The 16,493-nt window shown below is 31.8% G+C and overlaps 1 long non-coding RNA gene across 1 annotated transcript; it reads right to left on the bottom strand.

The window, feature by feature from the left end:
* Nucleotides 1–4,972: 4,972 nt before the first annotated feature.
* On the bottom strand, nucleotides 4,973–13,180 carry LOC132715589 (uncharacterized). Its single transcript, XR_009623704.1, has 3 exons — nucleotides 12,440–13,180; nucleotides 8,537–8,629; nucleotides 4,973–5,791 (listed from the first exon to the last, which is right to left on the bottom strand). It is a non-coding gene; the product is annotated as an uncharacterized LOC132715589 (long non-coding RNA).
* Nucleotides 13,181–16,493: the final 3,313 nt, after the last annotated feature.

The following is a 16,493-nucleotide window of genomic DNA, read 5'->3' as shown; positions in this document are numbered from 1 at the left end:
ATTAATAGATAATAGGAATATAAAATCCAAAAAGAAATAACAAATGTACAGGCACTCCAAGTAAATCAAAGACGTATTACAAACCTTTAAAAAACAATCAATAATTGACATCTGAAGTATGTAATTTTTAATCAGTTGTGTAGAGCTATTTTTAGCGCTGTCAAATTGCATCCACTGATGTCATGCTTCGGTGCACAGGCTGTGTGTATAAACCACTTTATACACGGTGACATTTTTATTGAGTGTGATTTGAACATACGTAGATCTAATTAGGGGTGGATTTAAGGTGATTATTATTGCATAGTTGAAAATCCCATGTGGCAAATTGACTCTTGTGCAGATTCTTTCACGTGTCAAATATGTGCATTTCCAAATTTTCACGAGTCAAAACCTGAATCCCCGCGTCAATCGAGAGGACTTCCTGAATTAAAGTAGGCCTATATGTGGCAGCCGGCAGGTCATATTTATGCTGACGGAAATTAACGATGATAACTTAGTCTTCACTAAACCAGCGAACCTTTACGATTATACTCGAGCAATATAATATTTACGCCTAACCGAGAAGAGCATATTTTCATGACGTATAAGATACGTATACTGATGACGTAGCAACACAATTGTTTTGGAAACTACTGTAGCTTTGTATGAAATTCAAGCGCTTTTGTTGTGCTTAAAATAATAGAATTTGTGAAATAAAATTCAACGATATAAATTGAAATTATTCAGTCATTGTATTGACGGCAAAAACAACGGAACTACACGAAATTATGCGAATCAAGCACATGTTACTGACGTAGTACACAGGTTTATTACGTAGAACACAGGTTTATTGTGGTGCGCAAAAAATTCAAAGACGGCAGACACTTCGTCTCATATCAAACAGTGAACTGATATCGTCTCCCCAATATTCCTCATACAACGAGGAAGGTGAAATTGCTCAAGCAAATTATCAGAAGAAGACCTTCAAAGCTGCAATCGGTGAAATTCACTGTGAGTATATTAGATCCTACTATTATCATAAATGCACTGATTTTTCCCAAACAGAGCCGGCATGTTTATGACCCCTAGAAAAAAATGATGAGTCTAGAGATTATTTTAATGACCTTTCTTCACTTCTAAAAGCATTATTTTGTAAAAATTTGCCGACTGTATCAATAGAAATAATGTATTTCCAGCTTATTCCTAGTTACAGTTAAAGATAGATCTACTTAAACCTTACTGGAAAAAATGCGTAAACGGACATTTGTCACATTTTTCGCGACCTGTTTTTTTATTTATTTCTTTGTTGAACAGGAAAGATATAATAATGAATAAAAAACAAAGCATCGTTGAAGATGGTTGTGCTTCCCTGCAGGAAATTATTTGCTTTAGTATGCAGACAGTTCACTACCTTAGCAATTTTGCACTTGTAGTAGAAAAAAAGTTTTTCATAAAGAAACAATATTTTTATATCACCATTAATTTATGTAGTTATATATTAGAATATGATAAACAAGATCAACAAGAAAAGATGATGTTCAATAAGCCTACATCAATGTCTGTATTTTAAAATAACACATTACTGACTGTATTTTTAAATCACAATAAGATACCTCCAAACATTTATTTGAAACAGAAATCATGTTTTCTGTTTGTTTTTGTTTTGTATGTGTGTGTTAATGTGTGATTTAATCTCTAGATTTCTGTGCATGTATAGGAATTATTGGACCACTAAAAAGTTGTCTAGGCCACCAAAATTTATCGGTCAAGTGGTCACTGGTGACAGCCTAGCTTAAATGGTTTCTCTTTGACACTGCCTAAGCCTATATAGAGAATCTGAATACTGGTCCATTAAAAAAAATCCCACATGATGATTTGGCAAAGAACAAAAATAGCACAAACAGACTGAAACAGTGTCATACTTTAAGCACTAACCTGAATACATTGCCTTAATCTCAGTCATTTGAATTTAAGATTTTTGAATAAACTCGTCCGAATTCCAGTTTTGAATTTATTCTACTATATATTTTAACTAAATTCTCTTAAAATTTACACTGGTCATGGGCCACCCGGCCAGTGCTAAATTCGATGACTGTAATCTATTATTGTATTAGGGGCAGGATGTGAAGTGGTTGAACATGCTTGAACAAGATATTTTTGTGGCCCCATTTTAGTGGCGGGCATTTAGATTTACCCTTGTCCCGTCCGTTCTCTTTTGTGTCGGTACTCAAAAAGTATTTGACCTAGTCATGAAACTTTACAGGAATGTTGATCAGCATGTGGTAGTTGTGCACCTGGGTATTTTTGTCTGGATTTATATATAGTATTTTTAGAGTTATTGCCCCTTGACTTAGTAAAATTTTGCAATTTTCAACTTGTGTCGCATGTAACTCAGAATGGGTTTGACATAGAGTCATGAAACTTTGCAGGAATGTTGATCAGCATGTGAAGTTGTGCACTTGATATTTTCTTGTGGATTTATTTTATTTTTTTAGAGTTATTGACCTTGACTTAGAAATTTTTTGCAATTTTCAACTTCAGCTTGTAAATCAAAAAGGATTTGACATAGAGTCATTAAACCTTAAGAGATCGGTCAGCATATGTAGTTGTGCACCTTGGGTTCCCTTGTGGATTTATCCCCTATTTGTAGAGTTATTTCCCTTGACTTCGTAAAAACCGTTTCATTATGTTGTGTTATTGTTCCTGGAGTGCTTGAGTTAGAATCAACCAACTTTACAGAAATAATGATCAACAACACTAAATTACAGGAATAACAATGATAATAAATAATAATAAAAAAATACACAGTATATTTTTCATTAGTTTGCCTTTTTTGGTGAACTTCAAAACTTACATTTTGTGAATAAATGAGCATAAAAACCACCCTGGACTTTCACTTATCAAAATTTCAAAATATGTACATGACCAGTTTCATAGCTTTTAAAGCTTTTGTATAACCAAAAGCTACAAATCTGAGGCCCAGAACAGAGTGTGTCATAAACACTTCCTTCATGAATGGCCATTTAAAAAAAAATCAAATAACATACAAACCCACTTACCTGAAAAAATATGTGAGAGTTTTGTAAAATTTTAAGACACAGTAACCATTTTGTCAAGTTTGCAATGATTTTTACTTGCTTGATCCACTTCACGTTCTGCAAGTGATTTGTATTTATTTCGTATTCAAATATCTTGGTATATTTCCATATGTAGAGAAATGTATTTGTTTGATTTCAGATAAGAATTGGTACCACAAGGCCACAAAGGGAGGAGTTCAACTAACTTTGTGGATGATGTTCAAAGCTGAGGGAGTGAGAGCTTAAATGTATAAAACGGGTCAAAAACTTTTGATATAGGAATTGTCATAAATTCTTCAGTTAATTGAAAGAGGGCAAGTTGTACAAAATGCCATGAAGCTAAATATACATGGAGAAGAAACTGTGATGTCACACAGTTAAATTCAGTATTGGCAGAATTGTGTTTTCTTATAAGTTATAATATGTTGCGGGATTTTTCAGAGATTCAATGATGCATCCTGGGTAAAAAAATAGCCAAAACACCATCATATTGAATTCCCGGAGGAAGATGAAACATTTTTTTGCTTAAATAAGAAGCAATAGTTATTTATTGTAAAAGGTACTATACACACTTTTTCTATACAAATATTTCTCTGATGAAAATCTATGTCGGGGTATGTAAACAATAATTCATGGATATCATCCAAGTTTAACAAGAGTGCGAAAAATTGGAGACTATCGAGAAAACCCAATTATCACCCAAGCCTGCAAAGGATTGTGGGTCTGAATCTGACTATTATCTATTTTTAGAGCTTCTTATCTGTTGTATATATATATATATATATATGTACATCTGTGAAAATGCAAAGAAGTCTTGGATTACCAAAGATCAACATTTCATTTGATTACTAGAGATCATCAATTAAGTGGATTACTGAGATTCTCAGTATGAAAGATTTGATGACAAGAAAACTATTAAACTGGCAAAAATTGGATCTTACAGCAAGGATTTACTCATTTCAGAAGACAGCAATAGAAATGTAGGAGTTGCATGTAATACTGGAGGTTTCTTGCGTCATGTTTTTGTACTGTTTAAGTGACGTTTCTTAGACTGTTTAAGTGATGTCCCTCATTCAATCAGTTAAGAAAATGATGAAAGCAAATTAAAATCTAGGAGTGCCCTAGTCAAGTATTATAATGTTTTAACTTTTAGTGCTAAATTCAAAGAGGTGTCACATGTTACACTGTTTTAAAAAAAGGAATCTTAAGTCAAGTGTTATTGCCAAAGCTCATTGCATTCCAGTAACTACCCAATGATATATCTAAAGAAGTGTGTCTAAACAATACAAAAACAATTAAACTGTAAGGAAAATACTTTAATGTTTCATATGCAATCATGCTTTTTATTAAATTTAATTGTTTGCTTATGACTGATGTTGAACTGCTTGTCATTTTAACTGGATTTAAAAGTGCACATTTTTAGTTCACATCAGTACAATGTGCTTATGTGAAGTAATGTGATTGCCCTGTGTCCAATGGCATCTTGTATTGTCAGCAAATTTCTTGTAATGATATCTTCTACAAAACTGATTATTTGATTTTTAATCGTAATGATCCTTTGGTGGCCCTAGTAACAGTAATTCAGCTGTGGTCCAGTCATACCCCAGTTGCTAGGAATTTCCAGTACAATGCAATCCTAGGCTATTCCAGCCATTCCTTAGATCATGGAAATACCAGGAACGTCTGGAATATCCAAGTTCTTTGAAATGCCAAGGTATTACTAGAAAAAATGTTCCAAATAACCGTGGGCAGGTCATTCTCAGCCATTCCTAAGCATTATAAAAATACTTTTATGCCTGGGATTGACTAGAAAAATGTTCCAAATACTGAACTTTAACCTCTGTATGTGACCTTGACCACAAGGACTGGACTTAAGCATGTGACGCTATGCCTCACAATGGTGAACATTTTTGGGAAGTGATATTGACGCACGTTTTTGCTCCTAATAAGCATTTATCAATGTTTTCTAAGTGTGACCTTGACCTTTCATCTGGTGAGAATTTCTATGAAGTTTCATTAAAATCCCTGCATGGGCAGGGCTTCTTTTAGTGGAAGTTTGGGAGTCATTTACTCCTTGATTTTGGTTTGTGACGTCCAAAATACAATGCTTACAAAATATGACACTGCCTGCCAACCAGGTTCCCATTGTATGTCTTGTTTTTCAAATGGGCATATAAAAATTGATGTACATGTAATATATGATCTAACATCATACTAATGCTGAAATAGTAACACCTAGCCAGTTTCATCTATTAAACAAAATCTTCTTTTCAAATTGCAACAGGCAATAGAGATATAGTTGCTCGGAACTACTTTCCACAACAATAACATACATGATCTATCTAACAAGTTAATTCAGTATCTCCAATGGGTAGACAAACAGACAGACAGACAATCTGATTCTAGTATATATCCACATTACATTGTAGTTGTGTTGGGTTTATACAAATAGAATATCCGGAACATACTGCTCCCTTATGGTATGGCACAATCTTGTGTGTTCATTCAACATATGCTTGCATTGTTTTGCACTAACACAGCACCTGTGTGAATACCAATCACTCAACATCTCTTACAGTCATTCAAATATTGTAACAAACAATATTTTGCAGCATTCTTCATTATCAATTGAAGTTTCAACAAAACTTATGCAAAGTTTATGCACATTTTCCATCCAAGTATGTTTCTGCCCTTCTGCGAGGAACAGGAAAAAATCTTCTTAACAACAACAACATCTGAAAATAAACCAGAATTTGATCATTTCATTATTTGCATATATCTATCACTTAATTCATTTAATAATTTATATTCCATTTAAAATTTTGGGACTTTGAAAAAGATACAGATACATGTCTTAAACTAGAACTGTGTCCAAAGGACACGGATGAACCCACTGACAACATACATGTACATACTACACAGCCTGCAAGTCTCATGGCCGTAGCCCAAATACAAGGCCGGCACCAAGTCTGAATGCATTAGGCCTTTTTCGCTTCGTTTTTGTTTTTTTATACATGTATATGGTATATAGTGAAAAAATCAACAAAGGGCCATAATTCTCTTAAATTTGGTCGCAGCAAAAATTCTTTACTTTACTTCCATCTACACATTAAGGTCATTCATCCCTGGAAGTTTAAGCAAAATCTGCCATCTGGTTTAAGAGGAGTTGCGTTCACAAATTTTTTATATGGTATATAGTGAAAAAATCAACAAAGGGCCATAATTCTCTTAAATTTGGTTGCAGCAAAAATTCCTTCCTTTACTACCATCTACACATTAAGGTCGTTCATCCCTGGAAGTTTAAGCAAAATCTGCCATCCGGTTTAAGAGGAGTTGCGTTCACAAAATTTCTACATAGTATATAGTGAAAAAATCAACAAAGGGCTATAATTCTGTTTAATTTGGTCGCAGCAAAAATTCCTTCCTTCACTACCATCTACACATTAAGGTTGTTCATCCCTAAAAGTTTAAGCAAAATCTGCCATCCGGTTTAAGAGGAGTTGCGTTCACAAGATTTCAGGACGTACAGACAGACGTACGGACGGACAGACATATGTCCATGCCACTTCAATGGACTAAAGGGCCATTTCTTTTGTTATTTTCTTTTGTTTAATAGAGGGCCATGGCCCCTTATTCTTTTGTTACAGAATGAACTCTATTGTTCTCTTTTGTTCTGTTTACTGTTAGATGGCCTCCTAACCCTATTTGGTTACGTCTGACAGACGTACGGACGGACAGACAAGTGCAACGCTATATGCTCCCCACTTTGTGGGGGGCATAACTAGAACTCCGCGAGTCGGATGTGTCGCCTTGTGAACAATACAGTTTAGGAGAAATGGCCAGGACAAAAATGAACTATGGAAATCAACAAAGGGCAATAACTCAAAAAAAAAGAAGTGCAGAGCAGCAGTTTCTGTGCACTGCTTTTCTTATGAAAAAGATCTATCATCCTATGAAGTTTCAAGTCCATAGTTTTTTTATAATTTATGAGAAATGGCCTAGACAAAAATAAAGTATGAAAATTAATAAAGGGTAAACTCAAAAATAAGAAGTGCAAAGTACCGATTCTTGTACACTGCACTTATTCTTAATGAGATCTATCATCCTACGAAGTTTAAAGACCTATGTAGCTTTTATACTTTAGGAGAAATGGCATGGACAAAAATAAAGTATGAAAATTAACAAAGGGCAATAACTCAAAAAATAAGAAATGCAGGGTACCAGTTCTTGTGCACTGCATTTCGTCTTAATGAGATCTATCATCCTAAGAATTTTCATGTCCATAGCTTTTATACTTAAGGAAAAATGGCCTGGACACAAATAAAGTATGAAAATTAACAAAGGGCTGTAACTCAAAAAATAAGAAATGCAGAGTACCCTTTCTTGTGCACTGCACTTTTTCTTAATGAGATCTATCATCCTATGAAGTTTCATGTCCATAGCTTTTATACTTGAGGAGAAATGGCATGGACAAAAATAAAGTATGAAAATAAACAAAGGGCAATAACTCAAAAATTAAGAAATGCAGAGTACCGGATTTTATGCAGTGCACTTCTTCTTAATGTGATCTATCATTCTATGATGTTTCAAGTCCATAGCTTTTATACTTTCGGAGAAATGGCCCGGATAAAAATAAAGTATTTAAAATAATAAAAGGGCAATAACTCAAAAAATAAGAAATGCAGAGTACCGGTTCTTGTGCACTGCACTTCTTCTTAATGAGATCTATCATCCTATCATGAAGTTTCAAGTCCATAGCTTTTATACATTAGGAGAAATGGCCTAGACAAAAATAAAGTATGATAATTAACAAAGGGCAATAACTCAAAAATTAAGAAGTGCAGAGTACCGGTTCATATGCACTGCACTTCGGGTCAAATATAAGAAGCATGCATACCAAGTTTGAAGTCATTCCCACTTATAATGACTGACTTATGCTCTGGACAAGCTTAAGGGGACGCTGACAATGATGCGGACTACGAGGCTGACAAAAGTAACCCCTATATGTCGCCTTTTTCAAGGCGAAACAAAAACACTAACCTAATGTTTGTCAATTTGATGAACACAAGCACATAAAAAAACAGACTGGAACCCAGGCTAGGTGGCTGCATTAACTAATTTAAAAAAAAATTCTTTCATGCATGCAGGAGTAATGTCCCATGCACAAAATGTCTGTTCAGAAGTAACCAGAATTTCATGTAGATATTAAGATATACATTTAAGTTACATAAAAGGCGTCTTAGGCCAAGTGGTTATGGTCGTCTTCAAACCACTTGCCCCTTACCGCTGTGTGTTCGAATCCCAACAAGGACGTTGTGAGGAAGCTAATAATAAAAATTCAGCTAGCTTACGGATCTTCGGTGGTTCTACTGAGGTGCCCATTTGTGCCTGAAATAATGCACCGAGTAAAGCTGGAATGTCGCCATATGACCTAACTATACTTTGTAGGTGTGCCGTAAAACCAAAGTGAAGCTACTTACATTTTCTTTTGTTGTCTTGTAATCATCACCAGTCTTCTCGTTCACATTCTGTACCTGTTTATCTTGCTTACAAGTAGTTTACTGGATTAGACCCTGTAATTTTTAAGTAACAAGAATTTAGTTTTTCTAGTCTAAAAGCCATAAGACTATAATAAGATGCCAACTATCCAATTCACTGTTAATTAAAATGTAGTATTTAAAAATAATAGAAAAGTAAAAAATGATTATTGTATAATTCTATAGATTGTTTGTTAAAGGGTATAATTTAAAAATAATAGAAAAGTAAAAAATGATTATTGTATAATTCTATAGATTGTTTGTTAAAGGGTATATTTATAAAGACTGTTTGGGTTTACCTTAATATGATAACACATTACTGCATGGTCATGCTGCATTGTATTACTGAGTGCTGACAATATTAATTGTCCTTTTCGAAAACCTAGCTAAACACTGTTTTCCGGTATGTTACGGATTTAGCTCTGGGGAAGTACATCCAATGAATTACATTTATAACACAACTAACATGTGATATTTCCATTTTTTCAATTATTATTTTATGGTTTATGGTGGAAAAACTTATGTGTTTGAAAATTATTAATGTACCTGTACTATCTATTGCAAATTTTCCACAAAAAAGGTTATTTATAATAAAAGTCTGTAAAATTAACAGTTGTTGTTGCAACTGCCATAATAGATAGAGAAATTTTCAGCAGAAACTTATGTATTTACTTTATTTTTTTTGTATTGAATTATTCATACAGTCAGATATTTAATTATTTTCTTACAAATAAATAATTGTTTTATTACACTTTAATCCAAAACAAGAGGGCCATGATGGCCCTGAAGTCGCTCACCTGTATATAGGCCCCTGGAGCGAGGCCAGTTTAAACCCCAGGGCTTTTATTTGAACAAACTTGGTAGACACCCATTAGAAGATATTTCATGCTTAACATCTAAGGTCTAGCTGGTCAAGTTTTTTTCTTTACACATATAGTTAAAAACAATGACACACCTGGGGCAGGGTCAGTTTTGACCCAAGGGCTTTTATTTGAAAAATCTTTGTAGACACTTACTAGAAAATGTTTCATACTTAATATCTAAACTCTAGCTATTCGGGTTTTTTCAAAGAAGATTTTTAAGTTTTTGCTATTCACATAAATTATAAGGAAAATCAATGTCCCCCAGGGCGGGGCTAATTTTGACCCCAGGGCTTTTATTTGAACAAACTTTGTAGACACTCACTAGAAGATGTTTCAGGCTTTAAGTATCTAAACTCTAGCTATTTGATTTTATTCAAAAAAGATTTTTTAAGTTTTTGCTATACACATATAAGGAAAATCAATGACCCCCAGGGCGGGCCAATTTTGACCCCAGGGCTCTTATTTGAACAAACTTGGTAGACATCCATTAGAACATGTTTCATGCTAAATATCTTAGCTCTAGCTCTTTGGGTTTAGAAGAAGATGTTTAAAGTTTTTTCTTTTGGTTGCCATGGCAACCAGAGTTCTGCATGGAATTAAATTCTTTGAACAATTTTCAAAGGTGACCACCAAAGGAACATTCCTGTGAAGTTTGGATGAAATTTGCTCAGTGGTTTATGAGAAGATGTCATTTAAAGTAAAAGACGCCAGACGGACGCCGGACGAAAAGCGATCACAAAAGCTCACCCTGTCACTTTGTGCAAATGAGCTAAAAATAACAAAAACATACAGGTAGTTACCAAATTACTACAGGCCCTTTAGGTGAATTCCCCAGAGCTGTGTACATAAAGTACCGGAATCCAGTGTTTAGCTACATTTTTGAATTTGTGAATATAAATCTAGTTTTTAATAAACAGTTTTAATATTGCTAAAACAATTCTATATTGATTAGAAATATGTTAATTATATGAATGTAAATATCTTATAATACTATATTATAGAATAACTTCCCTTTTGTACTTTCTGTTATATATAACCTTTTTCTCATGGATAATTAATTTTGTTTATTATCATTGCTTTAAAAATTTACTGTAACAGTAAAATTAATAACTACATGAATTTTTATGTTTTATTTTTACAAACAGGTTTTAAATCTTAAGTCAATGTGTAAACTTATCTGCTGCATTTCTTCTACAACAGTATACATACTAATAAATATACCTGGAATATCTTCAAAATACACAGATTAGCAAAAAATTAATTTTGGGTTTTCACTGCAGTCAAATGTACAAATCAAGTTATGGCATTTTATCAACAACAACAACAAATACTTTTATTTAGAATCATGTCACATAAATGCAACAACATGATCAAAAAGATTTTTTTGCTAATTTTTCTAATATCTATTTATATACATGGAACACCTATAACATCTATTGGTCACTTAAATACATTCTATTATGGTCCAAAGTTCAAACTTCAATTTGAAAACTCATTTGGATCATTTTAAAGATAAATATAATCACGGATCTGAATTACATCAGTGATATAATTATGTTTTTCTGTTTTTATTAAATATATATATAATTTTCTAACTAGAGGCAAATTAAACACTTTAAAATTTGCTTTCAATTCACAAGAAAAACATATTTTTATTTTCATTGCTAATTAGGTGTACTCTGAAACTTAAAATACACAGTCTTCCTTTTTGCACTTAAATGTTGATGTTTTAATATTATATGGTTTAGAGTGTGAAGTTGTTTATTGGCTGGTCAGTGTTTATTTAACTGACTGGGTGCTTGTATATCACCCTTTGGCAACTTATACGATGGACTTCTGGAAAAGTCATAAAATACAAGCCAAATTGTTTAATATGCATATACAGCTCAATACCTCAAGAAAAAAACATTTTTTCATCATAGCTAATATGTCATTGTCAATAGCAGTTTGAGAAATAAGGGTTACTAAATCATTGTAATTCAAAAAGTAAAGGACCAACTTTTTATTATCAGAACAGAACTTTTTTTATTTATACATGTACATAACTTACATCATTATACCTATAACCTAAATTTCAAGCGCATAGATTCCAATTCTCTAAAATTATCAGAAACTATTCATACTTTATTCATTTAAAAATGTAGATCAACTTATTTGTATAATTAGTTAAAATATTTACTCCAGTCCATTTAGTTTTTCAGTAAAATTACCTGGTTATTATGATAATATCAATAAAATATTTTCATTTCTACCATTTTCAACATAAAAACTAAAAATGATATTGCATGTACATTGATAGAAATATTCAATTTATAAAAAAAAGAGTAAAAATGATAAAGTAATCAAATGTTATTTAAAAAGCCGTATACAATATTATATTACTATCAACAGAAATTATGTAGATCTCTAACAGTAACAAAATCTGTAATATTACTTCCTTTTCTTGTTGTTTCCATAAATTTGAATATTAAAGGGACTTCACTGAGGTTTAAAAGCCAATAAAAAAAATAAAAAAAAACAATACATTTAAATGTCTTAAATAAATGAGCTGGGGCACTTTAAACAGAAATATATGCAAAGATAATTATGAAATATACTTTGAAATAAATTGAAAATCTTTTATTATGCTTTTCTTTAAGCCAGATTTGAGTGAAAAGTGTTTAAATGATTTTCATTTTGGGCTATTTTTTACAATTTGAATACTTATTCTGGAAAAACGAAGTGTGTGAATGATCAAAGATCAGTGGTCTAAACCAGTACATCAAATGGTACATTTGTCTGGGAAAAAAAGTAAACCAATTCACTTTAATGGTTAGAATCGACAGTACAATTTGTTAAGTTTTAAGATATAAATAATGTATTCCGTTTAAAACGGGTCCACTGAAGGTTTCATAAATCCATATTTTATTTATTCTAGATGGTATTTAAAAGCATGCTTGCAATCAATTTCATTTAAAAAGTTATTAGATGCAAAATTACTCACCAAGTCTTGAAGAAACAACCCGCATGTATAAATGACAGCGATTCTAACCATCGCGTCTATTTTACCAGTTTAACCGCAGCTTTGCGTGTAATTAAACTACACAGGCAGTTCAAAGAGTTTCGGCGGCGACGGTCAAGCCGATACGCTTACACGGGGGAGTCAGGTACTCGGTATGCAAGACACAATTTTCGTGACAGTACTATTCTTTTATAGAAGAATTAAATTATCTTATCTATCGGTTATGAATAATTGAAATGTTGATTTATAAGAAATATCATTTAAACGTTTGTAAACATATTGTAATTAGACCGAACACCCCTTCAAGTGCGCGAAAAATGAAGTCGTCCACTTTTTTGCGTCATTAAGTGCCATTGCCACATTATTAGCAGGACAGGGCATTCTCGGTAGATGGTAGAAAAAAAGCTTTTGTGTCGGATATATAATAAACTTCAAAAGGAGTTTTTATGATGAGGAAGGCCGAAGGTAAGCATTGTTTCTTATCATTAACATAATTAGAGTTAGGGAAGAACGAAAACGTAGTTTTTGGCGAGTTTATTATTTTTATGTCAACAAATACTAATGGTTTCGTGGTCATGGAGGAAACGTACCTGGATTTTACGAACCATTTTTGGAGATTACGTACCATAACGTACCATTTAAATATTCTGGAGGCCCAAATCGCACTTTTTCTTTTTTAACAAATAAGATAAAAATCTGTCTACGGATCGTACAAAACTTTGACAGATCAATGTTAGATACCTGTCCCACAGGTGCTAGGGGTTTGCCTAAAATACGAAAGTGAGATTTTTGACGAAAGTGAGCGAAAGTGAGCGAAAGTGACTTTTAAAATATTTGAATTGTAACGTTTTAATAGACTTTTACAATAAAATTGCAGTTTGTAGACGTAATTATTAGAAATTACTTAAATATTTATTATGAAAAAATAATCATAATGATGATTTATTCGGTTTTTATTTGCATAATTTATATACACAAATTCTTATATCTTCCTTTCGCTTACATTGAAAATACGAAAGTGACTTATAAAATATAAAATATACCATTTAAATTGAAATTATTTTTTACTATTATTGCACAAAGTGGAAGTATAATATCAGAAAATGATAATATTTACTTTCAAAGATAATCATTATGATGATTAAATCGCCATTTATTTTGCATAATCTATATACACAAGTTATATACAGAGATCTTCCTTTTGCTCGCATTTTAAAAATACGAAAGTGGCTTACAAAATATCAAATATACTGTTTAAAATTGAATGTATTACTAAAATTGCAATTAATTTGTAGACGTACAATATCAGAAGTCAATTATATTTATTTTTTAAAAATAATCATTATGATGATTTAACCGCCCTTTTATTTGCATTACACAAGTTAACAGATCTTCCTTTCCCTCACATTGAAAAATACGAAAGTGACTTCAAAAATGTCAAATATAGCGCTGAAAGACGCATGTTTTTCAGAAATGAATAAAATATATTTAAAAAAAAATAATCATTATTATGATGATTTAATATCCATGTATTTTCATTAATTGCTGTAATACCTGTTCTGATATCTTACTTTTGCCCACATTGAACAATACGAAAGTGACTTAATCGTACGAAAGGTCAATGTCAATATTCACGATATTAATGTTTTTTATAAAAAAAAATAAATGAGTTTTTCATTATTATTCATGTTTCATGGTGATTGACCTATAATTGATGATGAAATGACTAGCCACAAAATATCAAAAAAAAATCCTAAACTTATAAAAAGATTGAACTTTATATAGCGATATATATAGTACGATATTTATAGAAAATTCCGTGGATTACTTATTTCCTTTTTTCATAGTGAAATATCATTTTAACATAATGATTGGGAAATTCCAAATTATTTTTCAAATTAACATGTACATTGCTCATCTTAACACCTGGATGAGCATAATAACTGCCACTTTAATCCGTGCAAGATATCTATGGTGGTGCAGAAGAAAGGTTAATTCAATTGTCCACTCAATAAACAACCGGCAAGTGTCATCAGTTACATACCTATGATTGGATTATAATAATACATTAGTGGGATTAAAGCGTCATGCGGTCACCGTCGTGTGTACTATCAATTAAAGTGGGTGCGGAAAATGATATGACAACACGTGTTTGCATGTAAAACATATTCATACTTTATTTTTGTCTCATTCGTATACATGCATTTCAAACATATATACAACTATTCACATAAAACCTACATGTATAAGACCATTCCATTTAAGAATTTTTCAAGAGACATTATAATAATGAGAAACACATTCAAGACCTATTACTGTTAGATTAGAATCAAACAGTATATAATTACAATATGATATATAAAACAGAATATTAAATGTTAGGTAACACCATCGTTAATCCAAATATTTAAAAACTGCCCGAAAAAGACGATGTAAGAAATTTGAGAACTGTAAATCGGAACCCTAACGCATAAATTGCATAATTCATGTTTTTGACAATTAAAGTTTACATGATAAATTTCATTTTTCATCTTAACATATTAAGTTTTATAAAAATGATAGTTACTATAGCTTATAAGATACGTCTACAAACTGCAATATTATCATGAAATCCTATTTCAACGCTATATATTTGATATTCTGTAAGTCACTTTCGTCAGGCTCACAGTAAGCGAAAGGAAGATCAATGTTTGAGCTTGTGTATAAATATTATGCTAATAGATGGCCTGGCAACCACCAGTTGTTCGCCAATGGAAATCTATATTTACGTTTTAGGCTCGTTTAAGTAATACAAACTCGTCCAGGCTGAATAAGAGAATTGCTCTTTGGGCTCATGGTAAAGCAAACAATAATTGTAAAACTTGGTATTTTCGTGTTAAGTCGAAATTGTTTGAATGTAGACTCAGCCATTTTTTGACATTTCTAACTATGTATCAAAAAACATGCTATTGTTGATAGTGCTATATGTTTTTTGATGGATAAATATGTATGTGACTGGAAACAGCTTATCAATAGATCTGTAGGTAGTTTCAGGTAGAGGAAGAAATAAACTAAGAACATATTGTACTTTTAAGAAAGATTATAGTGTTGAGAATTATTGCACCATGATTATGCCACCTTTACACAGATCTGCCTTCTGTAAATTTCGCGCTGTGGGGTTGCTCCCATTAGATTAGAAACTGGAAGATATGAAAACTTAAGTGAACAAAATCGTACTTGTCCATTTTGTGTTAATAACGTTGAATCAGAATCGCATGTTATCTTACAGTGCTCACTTTATGATGATTACAGACGAAACTTATTTCATAAAAGCGGCAGCCGTCGATCCAGAATTTTATAACAAGTCAGATAATGATAAACTTGTGTTTTCTTTTTACAAATACCTCCTAATTAGAATATGTGCCAAAACCTGTTTCGATATTCTTAATAGACGTAAATCTTATCTTTGTAAATAATATTATGGTAGATTATTATTATAATTTTATTTTATTTTTATTATTTTTTTTTAATGACATAAGTGCTCCTCTTTTAACTACAAAGTCGTACTGTTTTTATTCTTAACTATTCTAACATAGTCTTTACATAGAGCATAGTTTTATCATGTAAATAGTCATAATTATAAAATGCTATATATATATTTATGTGTTTTATACATTTGTAGTCTCCTGTAATTCTTTATAGAATGGTTATATACATGTTCTTAAGATATATTTAATGTTGTATTATATTGTACCATGTATATAGATGAGACTTTAATAAATAAATAAATAAATGAAGATCAAATCATATTGATTAAAGATACTTGTTTTGATAATATATGTCTACAAACTGCATTATTAATATTAAGTGCAATTAAAACGCTATATTTGATATTTTAAAAATCACTTTCGCTTCCTCTCCTTAACATTGAAAATACGAAAGTGAGCGAAAGTAAGATCTCTGAAATTGCTATATAGAAATAATGAAAATGCATGAATATTAAAACCTCATAATGATTTTTAAGTATTTTTTATTCATTTCTGAAACTATGTGTCTA

The sequence above is a fragment of the Ruditapes philippinarum genome, unplaced genomic scaffold, assembly GCF_026571515.1.
Source record: "Ruditapes philippinarum isolate M1 unplaced genomic scaffold, ASM2657151v2 ctg8768_1_1_1_1, whole genome shotgun sequence".
In the NCBI taxonomy this organism is placed as follows: domain Eukaryota; kingdom Metazoa; phylum Mollusca; class Bivalvia; order Venerida; family Veneridae; genus Ruditapes; species Ruditapes philippinarum.
The sequence above is the reverse complement of the archived record's forward strand: the minus strand, read 5'-3'. Positions and strand labels throughout refer to the sequence as shown.